Below are 19,820 nucleotides of genomic sequence, written 5' to 3' on the forward strand. Positions count from 1 at the left end.
TCCCTATATTGTGTCCCTGTAATAGACATCAAATAAACAGTCTTTTACTTCCATTCCTGAGAGACAAGAAAAGGAGATACAATCATAAGAGGCAGGAAGGAGAATGTATAAACAGCTTCCGCGAGAGATAGGAGGGGACAGAAGATACATACAGTATACTGAGTTTGGGGAAATTCAGACGATTGAGAACTGTTTAATAAGCATTAAGAATTGTTTGGATGTTCAGTTATGTGTTAAGATGGACATACACGCCACAATTTCATCCAAATTCTAAACACATTTGTTTGACAAAAGATCCCATAACAACTGGAAATGTAGATGGTCAAATCAATTGATAATCTGATTGAAATAGGTGATACATATTAATCCAAAAGAGTGAATTGCATTAGAAATGTCTCTCTGTTCTGTCAGATCACAAATAATGTGTTGGAAGCAATCCATTGTGTTTTGATTTATAATTATATAAACAATGATTGGATTTCATACCATGTGCCTCTATTAATTTGTATGTGATTGTTTAAAAAAAATAATATTTCACTAGGAAGCTAAACAAATTGTTGTGTGCATGGCCAGCTTTAGACCTGTGGGATTTAGTGTAGTTATCATAGGAAGATCAACCCTAGATACACCGGTCAGTGATACAGTATAGCAGGATTTAACCATTTAACAGGATAGTGGCAGTGCAAGTCACTATTACCATATTAGGATTGAGATAGAGGACAGGAAGATTTTTTTTAATTATTTTATTAACTTATTTGTTTTTAAACAATTTTAGTTTTTCTGATTTTTTATATTTTGAAAATTCAAATAGAATCCCAAGCATTCTTACTGCTGTCTGCCAGTATCGCCGAACTATTGATAAATTACAGCCATAGAAAAGTATCTGTTGCTGCAATAAGCAGTAATAGAAAATCCTTTCCATAGCCAGATTTTGATGATTCCCTTATTATACAATATGGTGCCTTGATAGACATGATTATAACTCTAGAGGGGAGTGTGCTCCTGCGCTGTCTGCTCCCCCTGTTAACCCTCTGTGTTACTGCTATTACCAATAAACCTGCAAACCTGGTTCAGGACTCTTCGTGTGGACTAACCTCCATTTCACATTCCGCTGTTACCCTATTGAAACTACCCAGGTTTTACCAAAAGGTGACATCAATAGGTTATGGGCCCAAGACCCCAAGTGTGAAAAATACAGAAAAGTAGTGCAAAGAAGGCGGAAATGCACACTGCAGCAGCCAGTATGAGCTTTGCAAAATTGAGAGTTTCAGAGCAATACGCCATGAGAAAACTTGCTATGGAAATGCAGCTAATGCGAGAGAAGCTGTGGAAGATCACAAATGATCCAGGTGACAATCCAATCCATGATGAAGTGGATAGAGCCATGGGGATCATTGGCCTAGCTGCAGTGGCGTCACTCCCTGCGGCGTCACCCTGTGTGTATAGAATTGTAATGCACGCAGCGAAGCCTGAGGTCTAAGTACATGAGTTTTATATGTCCCAAAGTGGGACATAAAGCCTCTGAATGCCAACTGAGAGACTTAAGTGACATGCAGAAGAAGCGTGATAAAAGAAACGTGTCAGCTTTAAATGTCACAGACAGTAACAGGAAGATTGCTGGTACATAGACTCAGGAGCCACAAGGCATTTCAGTTGCAATCAAGAATGGTTTACATCATTAAGCACGTCTGACCCTATATAAGATGAGATAGATTGGAGACAAAGTCATTACTGTCATGAAAGTCAAGACAATCAGGGTGCACCTGTGAATCATAGTCACAGACATCCAGGAGGTGTTATTCATACCAGATTTAGGGACCAATCTTATTGCCATAAGTATCCTAGTAGAAAAAAGGTCAAGTTGATAAATGGCAAGTGTAGTCCAGAATAAAAGAGGGACTGTAATAGCAACAACCCGATATCAATGATTATACCTCCTAGACACAAAGGAGTGTTGTGCAATAACAGCCTCTGATTGAAGCCAATCTATGGAGTTGTGGCATAAGTGATTGGGCCACCTCGGGTATGAAACTCCTTCAAGGGATGATGACAGGAATAGCAGTGTACAATCCAGAGAGACCAGCATGTGAGAGCAATATATAGGGTAAGCAAACCCATAGTCCCTTCCCAAATTCAGCAACCAGAGCTGATGCACAGCTAGTATTGGTGTATACAGATGTGTGTGGTCCAATGAAAGTGAAATCATTGAGTGGTTATCGCTATTTCCTGACATTCATTTATACATAAGAATGACACAGATTGCAGACTACAAGAGTTTTGCTTAAACCAAGGAGAAAAAAATGTCCACACAGATCCCACATATAGCCATAAATACTAGACTACAAGAGTTTGGAAGTGACTCAAATGGATCAGAAATTGAAGACCTTGAGATCTGACAATGGCCAGGAATATTAAAATAGAGATGTAGCCGTAGCTGAAGAAATATGGCCTTGAGCACCAGCTAACCATAGCATAAATGCCAGAACAGAATGGTGTCAGCAAGCGGGGCAACCACACAATTGTGGAGAGAGCACAGACTATGTTGAGTGACGCAGGCCTAGAAAATAGTTTGTGGGCAAAAGCAGTGTCTACTGCAATATATCTGAAGAACCGTGCACCCACAGTAGCTATGAAAGATGAAACAATGGTAGAAGCATGGTCTGGAAGTAAACTAAATGTCAATCATCTTTGAGCCTTTGGGTGCAGAGGATATATGCACACATACTGTGCCTAAGGAAAAGAGATGTAATCTGGATCCCAAGTCAGTGGAGTGTATCGTCTTTGGATACTACTAAGAGAGTGAAGGATACAGACTATGGGACATTACAAACAAAAAGCTTGTAAATTCAGGGATGTGGTGTTCTAAGAAACAGTGCCACCTAATGTGAAACAGGAACAAGAGTGGTAGCACAAGTTTGTTACACTGGATATGCCAGCAACTGGAAGTTTGTCTGATATAGCGACTGCCAGTGTCTATATCCAATATCAGAGCAGGAGTTCTGTGAGAAATAATAAAGGAAAACCTCCTATGAGAAATTATGTTCATAAATATCCAAGAAGGAAAGTCAAGCAGCGACTGGGAGGAATGCAAGTCTGTAATAGATAAAGAAATGGCATCATTGGATGACAACGATACATGGACTGTTAACAGGCCGAGTAACTGCAAGACAGTCAAAAACAAGTGGGTCTTCTGTAAAAAAGCCAAATACAGATGGAACTACTACCCGTTACAAAGCCTGTCTTGTCGCTAAAGTATATACACAGAGATCCAGGATTGACTACGGGGAGATCCTGTTGCAAGGTATAGTACATGATTTATTTCTTAGTTTTAGCGGGGCACTGTGCCCTGCCCAATTTTAAAGGGGCACAATGCGCCCTGCCCATTAGTGGTGCCCCACTAAAACAGCCTGCCCTGTACCATCCCCGTTCTCTGCTGGGTGAATAAATGCCACGCGCACTTCCATAAGGGTTGGGCATGCCCTCAAGTGTGACGAATTGGGGTGACCAAGTTGACCACGCCCCATTTCAGGAATGCGCACCGAAGGAGCACGCAGAGAATGCCCTGCCCGCGCCTCGTCGCCCTGCCCCCCAGGCTGACGGGATCAATAATGCTGTACCAATAAGACTTTGACTCAACTTTCTTAAATGGAGAGTTAATTGAAGAAATGTATATGGAACCACCTGAGCATTACGACTTGTCCCAAGAATAAAAAGTCTGTTTGTTGTACAAAGCATTGTATGGTCTGAACAGTGGTCATTGTTAGTACATTAAGCTAGATACTGCACTATTAGAGATGGACTCTCTGCGTTCAGAGACTCATTACAGTCTATACCACAAGACAATAGAGCAGACGTTGTTCATCATAGTCTATTTATTTATTACTAGTTATTTATATAACGCACACATATTCTGCAGCGCTTTACAGACAATACTAGGCCATTCACATCAGTCCCTGCCCCAGTGGAGCTTACAATCTATGGGGGAGAAGTATCATCAGCGACATCGCCAATGCGGTACATCCCCCCGACTTCGCGTACATACCGCAGTTAATTACCGCGGTATGTACCAAGAATATCGCAATGAACAGCTCTCTCGATGAGAGCTGTCCTTTGCGATGCTGCCGGGCAGAGAGACTTCCGGGTTTAACACCCAGAAGTCCTTCTGTGCATGCGCAGAAGGACGCGGGCCGAGGGGGCTCATGGGAGGGATCCGTTCGGATCCCTCCCAGCCCCGAGCGTCGCGCTAAGAAGCCTATAGGTTTCTATTGGGTAATGCCACCTGAAGGTGGCGTTACCTAGCAACGCGAAGCAGCAGAATGCAGCGCATTCTGCTGCTTAATACATACGGGGAATGCGGTAAAACCCCCAAAAACTGCATTTTCGGGGGTTTTACCGCATTTTTTCCGATGATGCATCTCCCCCTATATTCCCTAACACATGCTCACATACATACACACTAGTTGGGAGCCAATTAACCTACCAGTATATTTTTGGAATGTGGGAGAAAATCAGAGCACCCGGAGGAAACCCATGCAAGCACAGGGAGAATATACAAACTCCACATAGTTAGGGCCATAGTGGGAAACGAACCCACAACCTCAGTGCTGTGAGGCAGAAAGGCTAACTATTACACCATCTGTTTATGTGGCTGATCAGTTGCTAGCAGGTCAGGAGAAACATATAGACAGTATCAAGCATTTGTTAGATCAGAAATTCAAGTTAAAAGGCCTAGGGGTAAATTTACTACAGGTCGATTTTAATAGATTTTGATTGATTTTAAAATGATCGAAATCGATCTAAATTGATGTTGTGTTTCAGGGGCCTGAGCCTGGAGTGCAAGAGAGAGGTAAGTTGGAAAGAGCTGCATGAGGGGGGAAGCCACGGGATGGATAAGCAGTATCAGGGGGAGAGCTGTGTGAGGGATAAGCAGTGTCAGGGGGTGAGCTTTGTGAGGGATAAGCAGTGTCAGGGGGAGAGCTGTGTGAGGGATATGGTGTGAGGGATAAGCAGTGTCAGGGGGAGAGCTGTGCGAGGCATATGGTGTGAGGGATAAGCAGTGTCAGGGGGAGAGCTGTGTGAGGGATATGGTGTGAGGGATAAGCAGTGTCAGGGGAAGAGCTGTGTGAGGGATATGGTGTGAGGGATAAGCAGTGTCAGGGGGAGAGCTGTGTGAGGGATATGATGTGAGGGATAAGCAGTGTCAGGGGAAGAGCTGTGTGAGGGATATGATGTGAGGGATAAGCAGTGTCGGGAAAAGCTCTGAGGGATAAGCATTGTCAGGGGAAAAGCTCTGTGAGGGATATGGTGTGAGGGATAAGCAGTGTCAGGGGAAAAGCTCTGTGAGGGATATGGTGTGAGGGATAAGCAGTGTCAGGGGAAGAGCTGTGTGAGGGATATGGTGTGAGGGGGAGAGCTGCGGAAGGTATATGGTGTCAGGGCAGCATCTAGATGCCCTTCACCGAGCGGGGGCGTGGTGTTAGGGGAAGAGCTGTTTGAAAGAGATGGTTTGAGGAAGTGAGTTGTGTCAGGGGAGAGAGCTATGTGAGGTATATGTTGTCAGGGTGAGAGCTCTGTGGCATAATGTGTGTCATAATGTTTATAAAGAGTATTACTGTACTGTGTGCCACAAAGAGACCATTCACGTTATGCCACAAAGTGAATGGGCTCTACTGTGTGATGAAACGTGATTAAGGGGCACTAATGTGTGATGTAACGTGACCAAGGGGCACTACTGGTCTGTACAATGGGACTAAGGGACACTACAGTGTGACATAATTTGAATTGGGGGTACTATTGAGTGGTCACGCCCCTCCCAACGAGAATGCACCTGTTTTTTCGGCACGCGCCTTTGACGCACTCTCTCCATTCAGTTTTAGATGCTGGCAGCAATGCTTTTTTATGTACAAAGGGCACCAAACTGTGTAAATAGGGCGCTGCTTTGGTGGCACAAATGTATCATCCTCTGCGTTTAGCACCCCTGTACTATAAAGTTCCTACAGTGATCACTATCTAATCCTCTGCAATTGCTAATCTAGGACTTGGTCAATTGGGAAAATGCCTTCCCTTTTCTTGTGTGTGATGTACACCAATGTAGTGCCAGCTTTACCTAACAGAAACCAAACAAATGTCTGACTATGACACATGTATGAATCCCCTACAGTGTGAGCTCTTTTGTGTGTATTTTAATGCAGAGAATGATGTATACTTGTATGTTGTTCTAATATTAATTACTTTTGTAAAAGCATAGACTAAGAAGTGGGAGGAGTCATGAATAGTAAGGGGAGGAGTCTATACCAGGAGCCAGATGCTGACGTGAGGTGGGCCTGTGTGCTTCAAATGCCAGGGCCTATTTTTGTCCTAGTCTGGCCCTGCTTGCGGACCACAATAAAGCAGCAGCCGGCAGGGGCCAGGTGGCGGTGAGAAATCTGGACTAGCATTGACAGCCACAGTGCACTGCAGTGAATGGCTCAGAGGGCCTGATTCAGAGCTGCTCGTAAGCAGCCGCTCGTCCGTTCCGAGCGATGTTCGCACATCTGCGCATGCGTATGGGTTGTAATGCGCATGCGCCAACCAGTCAGTGCGGTCGGAAATCGTGTGCTCGCAAAATAGCGAATGCCTGCTAATTTGAGTGACAGGATGAGGCGTTTGTGGGTGGTAACAGGGGAAGGTGCTTGAAAACGGGGAGTGGAGATCGGAACGCAGGCGTGCCAAACGGTCAAAACGGGCGTTTTAAGGGTGTGCATAATTAACAAAGCAGCGTCATCGACCACGTCACTTGGTTGTCTTTTAGCCTGAACTGCTCGCATGATTGCGGTAGGAAAATGCTACCACAAGAATAGCGAGCAGTTCATACGCCTTTCGATGTACTCGATTAATCAAATAAATAGCGGAGATGACGTATGATGCGAGCAGCCAAGGGGCGTCTTTACAAAATAGTGAGCGCATGTTTCGTTCGCTCGTTCAGACATAGAGGCGTCAACAGACTGCAAACAGTGAGCGCTTAATTTAAATATCCGGCCCCTTTTTCAGAACGACAGTCCGCAAATAGCGTCTGGCTCTGAATCAGGCCCAGAGTCCGGTAGGCGGCGACTGGTACAGTACCTGCGGGGGTGTTAGTGGGAGGAGGACTTGGAACCGCGGTGCTGCCGCAGGCACAGATGGGACAGTGTTACTGGCAAAGCTGCATGAACTCCTGGAGTGGGGCTGAAATTGAATTTGATGGTGAGTTTGAAACTGAATATTATTGTATTTATTTAATTAATTTGAGCTACTGGTGCTGACACACAGCTGATTGAGGAGGGGGGCCTCTGCTGAAGGGTGAGAGGAGGGGACTGGCTGCTATGCAATGAGCATTTGCTGAGGGTAGGGGAGGGCTGAACAGTGACCACGGGGGGGGCACAATATTTACATTTTGATCGGATGGGCAGGGAGCGCTTCACAATTTCTCACACAGGGTGCTAGTTGACCTGGAGCCGGCCCTGAGCGTTATATATATGCCCCAGGTTCTTAGCTTCTGTCTGGTAGACTGAAGCTGATTAGCAGCCTTGATTGTCAGATCATCTGTGAGCATACCTCCCAACTTTTAGAAATCCTGAAGCGGGACTCCTAAATGCGTGAAATGGAACATGCCCTCATGTTTGCTAGGCCATGCCCCATTGTGTGACACTTTAGGGGCTTTTTTTGTCATGCTGGGTGTAAAGCCCAGCAATCTGGTAGCTGCTGGGCTGCCCCCAGCTTCTTTACTGGCACTAAATGGACGCAGGGCATAAATATGCAGGCCCGGCGACAAGGGAACACCCTTAGCGGGCCCTGAAGTCCAGAGGGGCCCCCGAGGACCAAGTGGGCACAAAACAGGGCCCTGGATGGCGGACTATGTTCCAGCCAGCGGACCGTGGCCGCTGGGACCCATAGCGGCCGTCCATCCCCAGCTCCGAGTCCCTTGTAGCCTGGACCGGGCAGCACTGGGCTCTTCCAGGTGGCTCAGTTGCGGCCTGGGCCGGGTCTGACCTTTCAGTGAGTGACGTGGCGGCATGACATCATAGGTCATGTCGCCGTACGTCTTTCCTGCCCGTCAGGCAGGATACGCTGCCAGAAGTTCTGCCATTACTTAAAGTACAACCAAATCCTTTTCTTGCAGACATAAGAAGTACTTTTCAATTCCTCTTAGAGGCTTAGCGGTTTACCCCGTGGTTAATTGTCAGCCCTGCACTATTCAATTAAGCGCCACAGGTTTTTTCTCACAGCCTCAGGAGCTGCAAGGAAAAATCTGCCTTAAATGAACCCGGTGGGGCTTAACACACGGGAAAACCTATAGATTCCCTCAGTTAATGCACGCTACCCTTGGGCTGGCAGTGTAAAGAAGAGTCCATTTTGCTAGTCAGTCATTCATGTATCTGCGCATGCTTGTGTGAGTTTACTGTAAGGTAACTGACCTAAGGTAAGCATTGTGTTTAGGATAGGTCTATAGTATGCATTAAGCCTTGGAGAGAGATGAAGTGGAAGGAGATAAAGTACCAACCAATCAGCTCCTACAATGGTGCTTGAAAGTTTGTGAACCCTTCAGAAATTTCTATATATCTGCTGAAATTTGGCCTAAAACTATTTCAGATTTTCACACAAGTCCTAAAAGTAGATATAGCGAACCAAATCAAACAAATGAGACTAAAACATTACACATGCTTATTTTTATATCAAGGAAAATTATCCAATATCACATATCTGCGAGTGGCAAAAGTATGTGAACCTTTACTCAGTATCTCGTATAACCCCCTTGTGCACCAATAACTGCTTCTAAACGTTTTCGGTAATTGGCTTGGAGATGGTTTTGTAACCTTTTCCAGCCTGATGAGCATCAACATCTCTTCTTCTGAGGTCCTCAGAAATCTCCTTTGTTCGTGGCATGATACACTTCCACAAACATGTGAACATCAGACTTTGATAGATCCCTGTTCTTTTAATGAGACAGGTTGTCCACTCACACCTGATTGTCATCCCATAGATTGAAAATACCTGACTCTAATTTCACCTTCAAAATATCTGCTAAGCCTAAAGGTTCACATACTTTTGCCACTCACAGATATGTGATATTGGATAATTTTCCTCAATCAAAAAATTGAGCATTTGTTTGATTTGGTTCTCTTTATCTACTTTTAGGACTTGTGTGAAACTCTGTGGTAGTTTTAGGCCAAATTTCAGCAGAAATATAGAAAATTCTGAAGTGTTCACAAACTTTCAAGCACCACTGTAACTGTAACTTCACAGGTAGTGTTTGAAAAATGACAGTTAGGAGCTGATTGGTTGGTACTTTATCTCCGTCCACTTTATCTCATATATCGTAGCAATAGGTGATACTGTAGCTAATTCTGAATACTTCCGGGGTCTGATCCAGCAGCACATCTGTACAACTCCACACCAGAAACATTACAGTGGGCATTGTTTGTTACCAGTTTCAGCCCACCTCTCCGACTGGGCTGTCTCACTGAGACAAGCACTGAAAAACACAGCTTTTTGAAGTTTTCTAAATATTTTTATTTATTTATTACCAGTTATTTATATAGCGCACACATATTCCGCAGCGCTTTACAAAGATTATGTGGCCAATCACATCAGTCCCTGCCCCAGTGGAGCTTACACTCTATGGGCCTGATTCAGAGCCGGACTCTCTGACCAGAGCGCTCGCTCTGAATCAGGGCCCTCCTCCATTAATATGGAGCGTCCTCCTGGATGCTCGTATAGCTGTGGGTCACCACCCACATCATATACGAGCGTGCAAAAAGATTGTCGCGATGGTCTTGACCATCGCGACCATCGGAATTGTGAGGGAAACCCTGCGGTCGGGTTTCCCAGCCGCAAGGCCAGGAGTGATTTTGGCTCTATCAGAGCCAAAATCACTCCCACTGACATCACTAGTGAATTAAGTTTCACTAGTGAATTAAATTCACTAGTGATGTCAGTGGGGCCGGCTTCAGACGGTAGGCGTTCCCATGGGAACGCCTCCGTCTGGCAGCCACGCCCCCGGCACGCCCACCAAAGGGGGCGTGCTGTTAAACAACATTGACAGCACGCCCCCTTTGGTGCGAGACCCGGAGCGAAGGAAAGTCCTTCGCTCGCCGGGTCTCGCGCATGCGCACGACGGAGCTCCCTCCGTTGTGCGCATGCGCAGTGGGGACCATTGACCCACTTGCGAGCGTACTGCCGCTCGCGAGTGGGTCTGAATGACCCCCTATATTCCCTACCACATGCTCACTAGGGTTAATTTTTGTTTTGGAGCCAATTAACCTACCAGTATATTTTTGGAGTGTGGGAGGAAACCCACGCAAGCACAGGGAGAATATACAATCTCCACACAGGTAGGGCCGTGGTGGGAAACGAACCCATGCTCTCAGTGCTGTGAGGCAGTAATGCTAACCATTACACCATCTGTGCTGCCCCCAATGCCTTCTGCAAGTGCTTTATAGCTTTAATAAATTGGTGTGAAACTTAATTCTGCCTTAAACATGTGGAAGTAGCAGTTTCCCCAAGTTTTAAGGATATAATTAGTTTTATAAATAGCCCCCTTATTAATCAGTCATCGCTGTGAATAACTGATGTTAGGTAATGTGCCAAAAGTTCGGAGCTTAATAAATAGGCCTCGCAGTCTGATAGCTTAAGTATGTGTGTGAGTAAAAAATATTGGAGCACATAACATCAATATATTAAAACTCTGGAGTGGTAGGAATCAGTATTAGAGTATTATGTTGTTCTGAAGTAGTACACTATACAATAAATGAGTGAGCAGTTAAAAGGACTGTTGAGGGGGGCTGAATGTTCATTGACCTTTATGGCAGGCAGAAATGTTTCCGCATAGACACTCTGAAGGCTCATGGGATCCCTCCCCCATAGCCCCATAAAGTTATCCAGAAGTTCAGGGACATGTGTACCTAATTACACCCCCCCCAACCCAAACTACGCCAGCCGAAATCACCGTCACCAAGGCAACGCTCGCCTGCCAAACCTCTGAGGGACTAACTTGTACCACATGTTCGAATATCTAAATAAGAATGATATTCTAAACAAGTAAGAGAGGGAGGGCGGGAAGAGAGATAGCCATGGAAACAGGGAGAAGTAGAAAGGGAGAAGGAGGAGAGACCATAATATATCATATACCGTAGTAATTACATACAGTAGATAGATAATTACACTGAATAGATGGAAGAAGCTGACATTAGAAGATAGAGATATTTGGAGATACAGATAAATATGTGTAAGAAAAGAGCATACTGTATATAAAATGAATAAGTCTGGAAAAGAAACAAGGCACAGGGGAAAATAAAGATATGACATGAGAGAAAAATAAAGAGAAGATGAGGGGGGTGGGTAGCTGAGAAGTCACAGAGATGGTGAATTGTTTACAGTAAAAAAGAACCGTGAGGCAGGATTAACTGTTTCACTGCACAAGGAAGGAGAGCTGAGCAATGGTCATAGTACTGACATTTGTGCTAGCATTTCATTTTGACTTTATATCACTGTCAGATAGGAAGTCTGTGGCTTATTAGCTGTTGTGGAACTACATGTCACAGCATGGCTTACCTGGACTTCTACAGCAGCTGGTGAGTCACAGGTTCCTAAGTCTGCTTTAGATCATTGTAAACATATCCAATTTTGCTTGAATAATAATTACATAGAAACGAGCACACACCCCAGCAGACATCCGGAAACAAATTAGCATAAAACAAGCACCACAAGGCACTAAAAGTTGCAATAAAAACAAGGTGGATCTAATTATATTTTAGAGGAGCCAAACTATTAAGGGGAAAGAGGGATATGGGTCTGTCTATCCTGGAAAAGAGGGACAGTTGGGCGGTGTATAGAAAAAAGTTCTATTACACTTATTGCTAGAATAGTAACTTGTATCAGTGTGTAATTGAGTACACCAGTGGTTCTCAACTCGGTCCTCTGGACCCCACACAGGTCACGTTTTGCAGGTCACGCAGCAGGTGCACAGGTGTATTCATTACTCACTGACACATTTTAAAAGATCCACAGGTGGAGCACACTTGCCGACATTTCTGCATGGGGATCCGGGAGGAGGCTGGCAGGTCCGTCCAGCAGGGAGGGTGGGGGCGGTTCAAGTAGGTGGAGCAGGGTCGTGCCGACACTATCGCGTAATATTACTGGCATTATAAAGCAGGGAGTGGGGCTACGATAACACAATTTAGCGCGAATCGCGCCATCGCACCCCAGGACCGCCCACTTTTGCTCGGTGTGGGGGTATGCAGGGTGCCGGCAGCCATTCCGGGGGACTTGCCTAGTCTTGCGGGGTGTTGGGAGCGGCACCCGATTTTCGGGTGGCTTCCGACAGTCCCAGGAGAGTAGGCAAGTATGAGGTGGAGTGAATATTGCACTTGTGATTCTGTGAGGAGACATGGAAAACATGCACTGTTTGGGGTCCTGAGGACTGAGTTTGAGAACCTGTGGAGTACACAATGGGGCCCAGTTATTAATGATCACATTTGCAATGCGATCTGGGTATGGTATTACCGCCTATGATCGCATTGCAAGTTGCGATCATAGTATGGGAAAGTATCATGGGGCACCCGCAGGGACAGGCGCTCTGAAAGGAGTCCGTCCCTACGATGTGCCCAGAGTGCCATCGGGGCTACTGCGTATGTGCAGTCCAGCTAACTGCACATGTGCGGCTGCCATTGTCGGGGGAGGGTTCCCACTTCTGGTAACTCTTAGAATGTGTAGCCCATTGGCTACAATGGGCTAACACCATCTTCAGATGGCATTAGCTGCAGGGGCCAAGATGTTGGTAAATCTGGCAGCATCGCATCCCCATAGAAACCTATGGGGGATGCGGTTGCCTGTGGGAATGAAGTGATGGCAACAGGTATCGGAGATATCAGCTGCGGTCCCTCCTTCAAACATGGGATTGATGCTAAATATTTGCGGTTACCCACAAAATATTGGTGTTTTCGGGGAATAAGCCGCAAATATTTAATGATAAATGGGCCCCAATGTGATGTATACACTATATAGCAAAACTCAATAGCACTGTAAGTCTTGCTTCTAATAGTTGAAAGCAGAACTACAGTACCATAGCAAGAACTTGAATATATGACAGGTATAGTAAAGAAAGCAGTAATTAGTACAAATGTACCATCTCAGCTGAGTCTGCCACATGATCTCTCATGGATATCAAGTACTGTAAAAAGCGCTTTATGAAGGGGGAATATTGCCACTAAAAACAAGTGGTGAATGTCTCTGACAGGATGGAGCGGATACCAGAAATAATATGGTTATTGCTACCAGCCAACACTTGGCCACCAGACACTCACCAACTGTGAGGATCAACTATGCACCAAAATGCTGCTTTCAGTTATGAGAGGTATTGCTACAACACCTCTCTGCTGGCTACTCTGGCTAATCCTTCCCAACCACTTACTCTGGATCATAACTGCTGAGTAGTGTGTATAGCTCTAAGGCAAGACCCTGGGCTCAATGCATAAGATTGTAGGATCTTGGCAGCAAAGATGTTATTGCACAATAATTGTTATAATGTTACACACAAAGCGTTTACATAGGCTTCAAGCCATTTTCATATTGAGAAAAAGAAATCAATTTCCACCCCTGTAATCGATTAAAACATGGACTAAAATAAACTCGTCCAATTGTTTTTGGTGATGTGGGTATGCAGTCTGGGATAGGGAGTGTAGCATTCAGACAGCCGTTAAAGATAGATACTCTATGCCAAACAATATAGATTTTTTTGTAAATGTCAAGCTTTTATAATATGCGAACAATGGCTGTAAATCCAGGGGTATAACTAGAACTTTGTAGGCTCCATAGCAACATTTTGAAGGAGCCTCCAATGCTTCTAGAGATAATCTTTGCTCCACAGCAGTTGTTTATTTTATGCCCCATAGTAGTGCCATAATTAATTATATTCCAGATAGTAGTGCCCCAGTAAATTCTATGCCCCATAGTAGTGCCCTAATTTACATTATACCACACAGTGCCCCCAGTTCATATTATGCCACATTGTAGTGCCAGTTCACATTATGCCACACAGTACCTCCAGTTCATATAAAGGGGCAGATGTACTGAGCCCTGGAAAGTGATAAAATGGGGAGTGATAAACAACCAGTAACTCGGGCCCTCATTCAGAGCCGCTCGTAAGCGGCCGCTCGTTCGTAATGACCGATGTTCGCACATCTGCGCATGTGTACGGATTGTAATACGCATGCGCGAACCAGTCAGTGCGGCCGAAAATCGTTTGTTCGCTAAATAGTGAATGCCTGCTATTTTGAGTGACAGGAGGAGGCGTATGTGGGTTGTAAAAGGGTTGAAAACGGGGATTGGAAATAAGAACACAGGCGTGCTTAAAGGTCAAAACGGGCGTTTTATGGGTGTGCATAATTAATACAGGAGCTTCATTGACCACGTCACTTGGTTATTTTAAAGTCAGAACTGCTCGCAAGATTGCGGTAGGAAAAACCAACCACAAGAAGAGCGAGCAGTTCATACACTGTTCGATGTACTCGATTAATCTATTAAATAGCGGACATGACGTATGATGCGAGCGGCCAGGGGGGCGTCTTTTACAAAATTACGACCGCATGTTTCATTCGCTCGTTCAGACATAGAGGCATGAACAGACCGCAAAGAGCGAACGGTTCATTTAAATAGCCACCCCCTTTTTCTGAACGAGCGAGTGCAAATAGCATCCGGCTCTGAATCAGACCCTCAGCTCCTAACTGTCATGTTACAGGCTGTGTTTGAAAAATGACAGTTAGGAGCTGATTGGTTGGTCATTTATCAGTCTCCACTTTATCACTTTCCAGAGCTTAATACATCTGCCCCTTTGTCACATTGTAGTGCCCCCAGTTCAGATTATACCACACAATGGTGGCAGAGGGATCTGCTCGGACCCCTCTTCGCATTCCTGGAACTCCTTCCCATAGGAAGGAGCAAGGATATGAGTACAAGTGCCATCTGAAGATGGCGCTTGTTCTCGCAAGCAAATTTTGAAAACTTTGAGTTTTCTGAGTCTGCTGTTTATCAGGTGGTCCTACCGGACCCCTGATGATGAATAGCCTGGTAACTAAAATATGCGGAAACTAGCGTTTCAACATGGTTACCAGGCCGTTTAGTGTTCATGAATAGGTCCCAATGCCCCTAGTTCATATTATGCATCCTCAGCTATTAATCTACTTCCTCTTGCGCTCTTCAATACACTGTATTGAATACACCTGTATTGGAGAGAGTAGCTTGTAGACTTCCTCTTTCTGAATTTAGTGCAATATCACCTGCTCTTCACTGATGCCTTGAGCTGGGTGCAGGGAGACGACCCGTCTCCGAGTTCCATAGAAATGGCGCCTCCTGACCCCACTATAGTTAAACAGGGTGTTTCACTTGCTTTTGGCCCCAGTACACAACACCACTGTCAGAAGCAGGAATACCTAGTGACTAGCAGTGGCGGCTACAGGAGTAACGGAGCATACACACAGTCAGATTTTTCTTCAGATATGAACGATAACGATTTAAAAAATTGTGCAATAGTTCATATCTGAAGGAAAATCTGACATATCTGTCAGATGAACGATTTGAACGATGCGCGTTCCCAATGGTCAGATAACGATATCTGACATCTGATGTGTTTGCAGTCAGACTTGGACGATTCCATTCATTTTAATGCAGTCAGAAATTGTTCAAATTGTTCAAATCTTTGGTAAAATCGTTCAATCGTTCATCTGACAGATCTGACAAATCTGACCGTGTGTAAGCTCCATAAGGCTGCAGCGCGGTCCAAAATTCAAATAGGGGAACCACACCAACTGCCATCCTCACTGGCAGTTGGCGTGTGGCTCCCCTATTTGAATTTTGGACTGCGCTGCTGACTAGGGTGGTGAACAGCTAGCCTTCACTATGCGCATGCGTGAACAGCTGGCCTGGATGCTAATGGTGAACACTGTAAACACTTGCTATAACGTCCACATGTTTCTCATGGACCAAGGTATGTCTGTGTCACATTTCACTAAATTCCATCAATTACTTTAAAAGTTATAAGAAAAACTTTGGGGCCAATAGCGAGTGAAACACCCTGTATGTCCCTGGGTAAATACCACAGCAGCACTGGAGAATGTCATAGACTGTACGCTAAAACAAAGTTCATTTGATAATTTCATGAACTGCACTGAACTCAGAGGGAGATGTATGAAGGGGCGTTATGGGGTTAGTGGTAACAGCCTATATTATGTGTCCTGATACTGTTTCTCCCCCATGTATTAATGTGGAGATGGGTTTGAAATGACTGGGGCGCTATTCATTTTCCTCCTCCAAGAGACATCACATCCCCTCAAATCTCTTTCACCATCAATAATGCCACAAATTAGTGTAAACTGGCTAATTTGATGTCACCCTTACCTCCACCAATTGCATTACTCCTCAAAGTTAGTCAAATACAGTCTCTCTAACAGACCTGTTGCCTCTACTTTCAATATATTACAATAACTAGTTAGACCTACTGAGGCCTTATAGAAAACTTATCAACTCCTCCTTCCCCCATACTCACTACTCAGAGCGGGATGGGTACTCACCCTTCTGAGCTACGTGGGTGGCTTTTCATTTATTACCAGTATGCTGCTTGCACTGCAGCACATCTACTGTCCTGAGAGATTCCGCTTCGGTAGAGCTTATTTCCCCTTCATTGTAAGGATCTGGAAGTGACATGAGGTGAGGGCAGAAGTGCAGCTCCATGCCCATAGTTCACCTAAAGAAAAAATTTGTCCTCACGCGGGCTCGCTTCACACGCCACGCTTCGGGCTCGGTTGCTCAATTTGCACGCCACAGGATTATATTGTCCCTCTATGTCCACATGGATGGTAGGGAATTACTTTGGACTGTAACTGATGACATCAGGATCCTCTCCATGAAAGGCATCTAGACACTACCATTCCACTTTTCCTCACTGATGCTGGGAGGAGGCGTGGCCGTTGTCTGAGGATGTCCCAGCAGGCTTAGCACAGCCACGCCTCCTTCCGGCCAGAGACAGCCCTAGGCATAGGCATTATAAGCCTAACCCTAGGGGCATTCCAGGGCTCTGCCGCTGCCCCCCCTGCCAGCCGCTGCCCCCACCTACTGCGCTGTCAACCCTGGCATGGTTCTGCTACAGTCCCTCCCAGTGTACTGCCTCGATCAGCGCAGCAGATGGCCAGTCATGTTAGGAGCGTGAAGGTGACTTGACGTGACTACGATTTGAAAATATGCTGGTTGTGCATTTTTGACAGATTTTTGAAAACTTTACATATTTTAGAAACGGCAAATTTAACAGATATTTAAATAAAATGTTGTATTTTTCTTAGACTACATATATACTCTCCATATAACAAATTTTAACAAAATCTGAGCTGGTGAGGTAAAATGTTAAAAAAAAGTGTGTTGATTTGATACGGAATGGCTCTAAGGTGCAATCAGGGAGATTGGCAGACTCTTCAGGGAGACAGGGAGATTACTGCTATTTCAGGGAGTCTCCCTAACAATGAGGGAGAGTTGGCAAGAACTGTATGCTTTAAATGCTGTCTGAAATCCCTAACCAACCTAAATCCGGTTCTACTACAAGCTATACTACTTACTGGCACCCTCCCACTACTACTACATCCTAAGCTCCACTTCAATATACATTCTTGTCTCAGGTCTGACCTTTTCACTAAGTTGTAAATTTTCCTGTATAGGGCCCTCCCTTTTCTTTGTTTTTAAGTCTGCATTAAATTTGTCTACCTTGTATGTCCCTGTTTTTGTTTTAAGTACCTTACAATCAAACACGATAATAATAAAAGGAAAAAAATGCACTGATGCCCCAACAGGGCAGTTTAAGGGCCTGATTCATTACGGATCGCTATTGCGATTTCAGCTCCATAATCGCGCGCAGGTCTGCTGCGAAAATATGCTAATGAATGCTATCGCAATGCTGTCGCACTGACAGCATTCGTAATACCTTGCAGTCCTGCATACTCATCGGAAACATTGAGTACCATCGGCCCTCACACAATTACAGCAGCCCTGACCTTACTTAGAAATTGCTAACCTCATTCCACGCAGTAAGTACTCAAGCTGTGTATGCCATCGCAGTGGCTTTTTATGCAAGCCCAAGCAACGGCGTTCAAACGGACAGGCACACCTGTGTTTCTCCGACCACTCCCCCGTTACCACCTCCAAACGCTGACTACTACCGATTTTATACCTAAATTCCGGATCAGACCCAGAGTTTAGCCGGCGCCGACCCAGGAAATTACCGAGTTGGTGCCATTCACACTGGAGCCGGGTCTGCAGTGACCCGGCTCTTCTGGCGTGGAAGTGGACACTTGGAGATGACGTCATCTCCAAGCATCACTGAAGCCGGCCAATCGGCTCCAGGTCATCTTGACCCGTTTACACTGCAGGGTTTCCCGTGTTAAACCCTGCAAGTTACCTGGGTTGGATTGCCGAGTCACTTGACCTAGGAATCCAACCCTGTCCCTTTTACACCAAGAAGCTACCCGGGTTAACCTTGCAATAACCCGGGTTTTAGCTCTGGTGTAAAAGGGGTATCACTGGCACTCACTCTACAATGCTTTACCGTGCTCTGCGTAATCGCAGTGCGATCGCAGTCTAGCCTTCATGCACGTGCACTGCAATGCATATGCATGGACGGTACGCAACAATCGGCCAACTGTGTATGCTGTTGCAGTTGCGATCTGTAATGAAATTAATCAGGCTCTAAGAACGGAGGGGGCAGTATTTGCATTTTCTGTGTCCATAACAAATATATACTTATATTATTACTATGATTTCTCTCACTAGCTAACCTTACCAGGGATGCACCTACTTGTTTATGAGCAGTTCCATTAACCAATTTTTTTTTTATTAAGGTAGCACCATCCCACGTTCCTTTTGCTCAAAATAAATGGGTAATTGCCCTGCCAAATAGTACATCCAAAACTTAGCTAACATAGGAACACTTACTAGTAATAACATATTAACATACGCAGAAACAAACATATATCAAATCAATACATGTAAATGGCCATCATACATCAGAAATATATCAGTACCAGATGCACACTCAATTGCCTGGAATTGTCTTTAAAACAACCCTCTCATTGGCACTGTTGTACTCAATTGTTGTTCTCACTAATTAAATTTGACCTCTATTTCTGCCTTTTACAGTTAGTACAGCAGCAGCAGCAGCAGCAGCAGCAGCAGCACTTCTTCAAAGTATGAGAAGCAATGAGCCATTCAGTATTACCTTGAAATTGCGCCCAAAACAACCAGAACTCGTAGGCCTCAAAGTGTCCCCAAACTTCATACAAATGTATAAAATATGAAAATGAGACTAATTTATCCTGGCGACACAGTGAAATACCACAAAAAAAATGATGACCTCTATGGATTAATTATAAATGGAAATGTAGAGACATTTCTGCCACGTGTTGTATCGCTTTTGTAGATAATTCATCCAGAGGTACATATGCAGAAATAAATCAAACCAACAATTGTGTAGCATGTCAAGATAAGATTGGCCTCCTTCCAGAGCTTGTAAGCAATCAAAGCCTTGAAAATGTCCTGTGTTAGAGATGTAATTGCGGATAGGCACATGGCTGTTGGGGAGTTTCACCTCAGATCCAAACCAATCTTATCTTATCTCTTTTGTGATTTGTTTTCTCATGTGGATGTTTAATTAGCAGTGTTCCAGGTTCAGATTCAAACTAAATGGTTTTACACTATGATAATTTCAATGTCCATTTGGGCAACATTTGCATCCCTATGAATATGGGAGTACGTCTATTTTATGTGAAGGA

The 19,820-nt window shown here is 44.8% G+C and overlaps 1 protein-coding gene across 1 annotated transcript in view; it reads right to left on the bottom strand.

Annotated features, from left to right (window-relative positions):
• The window catches only part of NFATC4 (nuclear factor of activated T cells 4), an 80,271-nt gene that overhangs the window by 51,324 nt on the left and 9,127 nt on the right, over window positions 1–19,820 (bottom strand). The gene's annotated exons all lie outside the window — the stretch shown is intronic.

Source organism: Taudactylus pleione, unplaced genomic scaffold (assembly GCF_031769625.1).
Source record: "Taudactylus pleione unplaced genomic scaffold, aTauple2 ptg000095l, whole genome shotgun sequence".
NCBI classification, from domain to species: domain Eukaryota; kingdom Metazoa; phylum Chordata; class Amphibia; order Anura; family Myobatrachidae; genus Taudactylus; species Taudactylus pleione.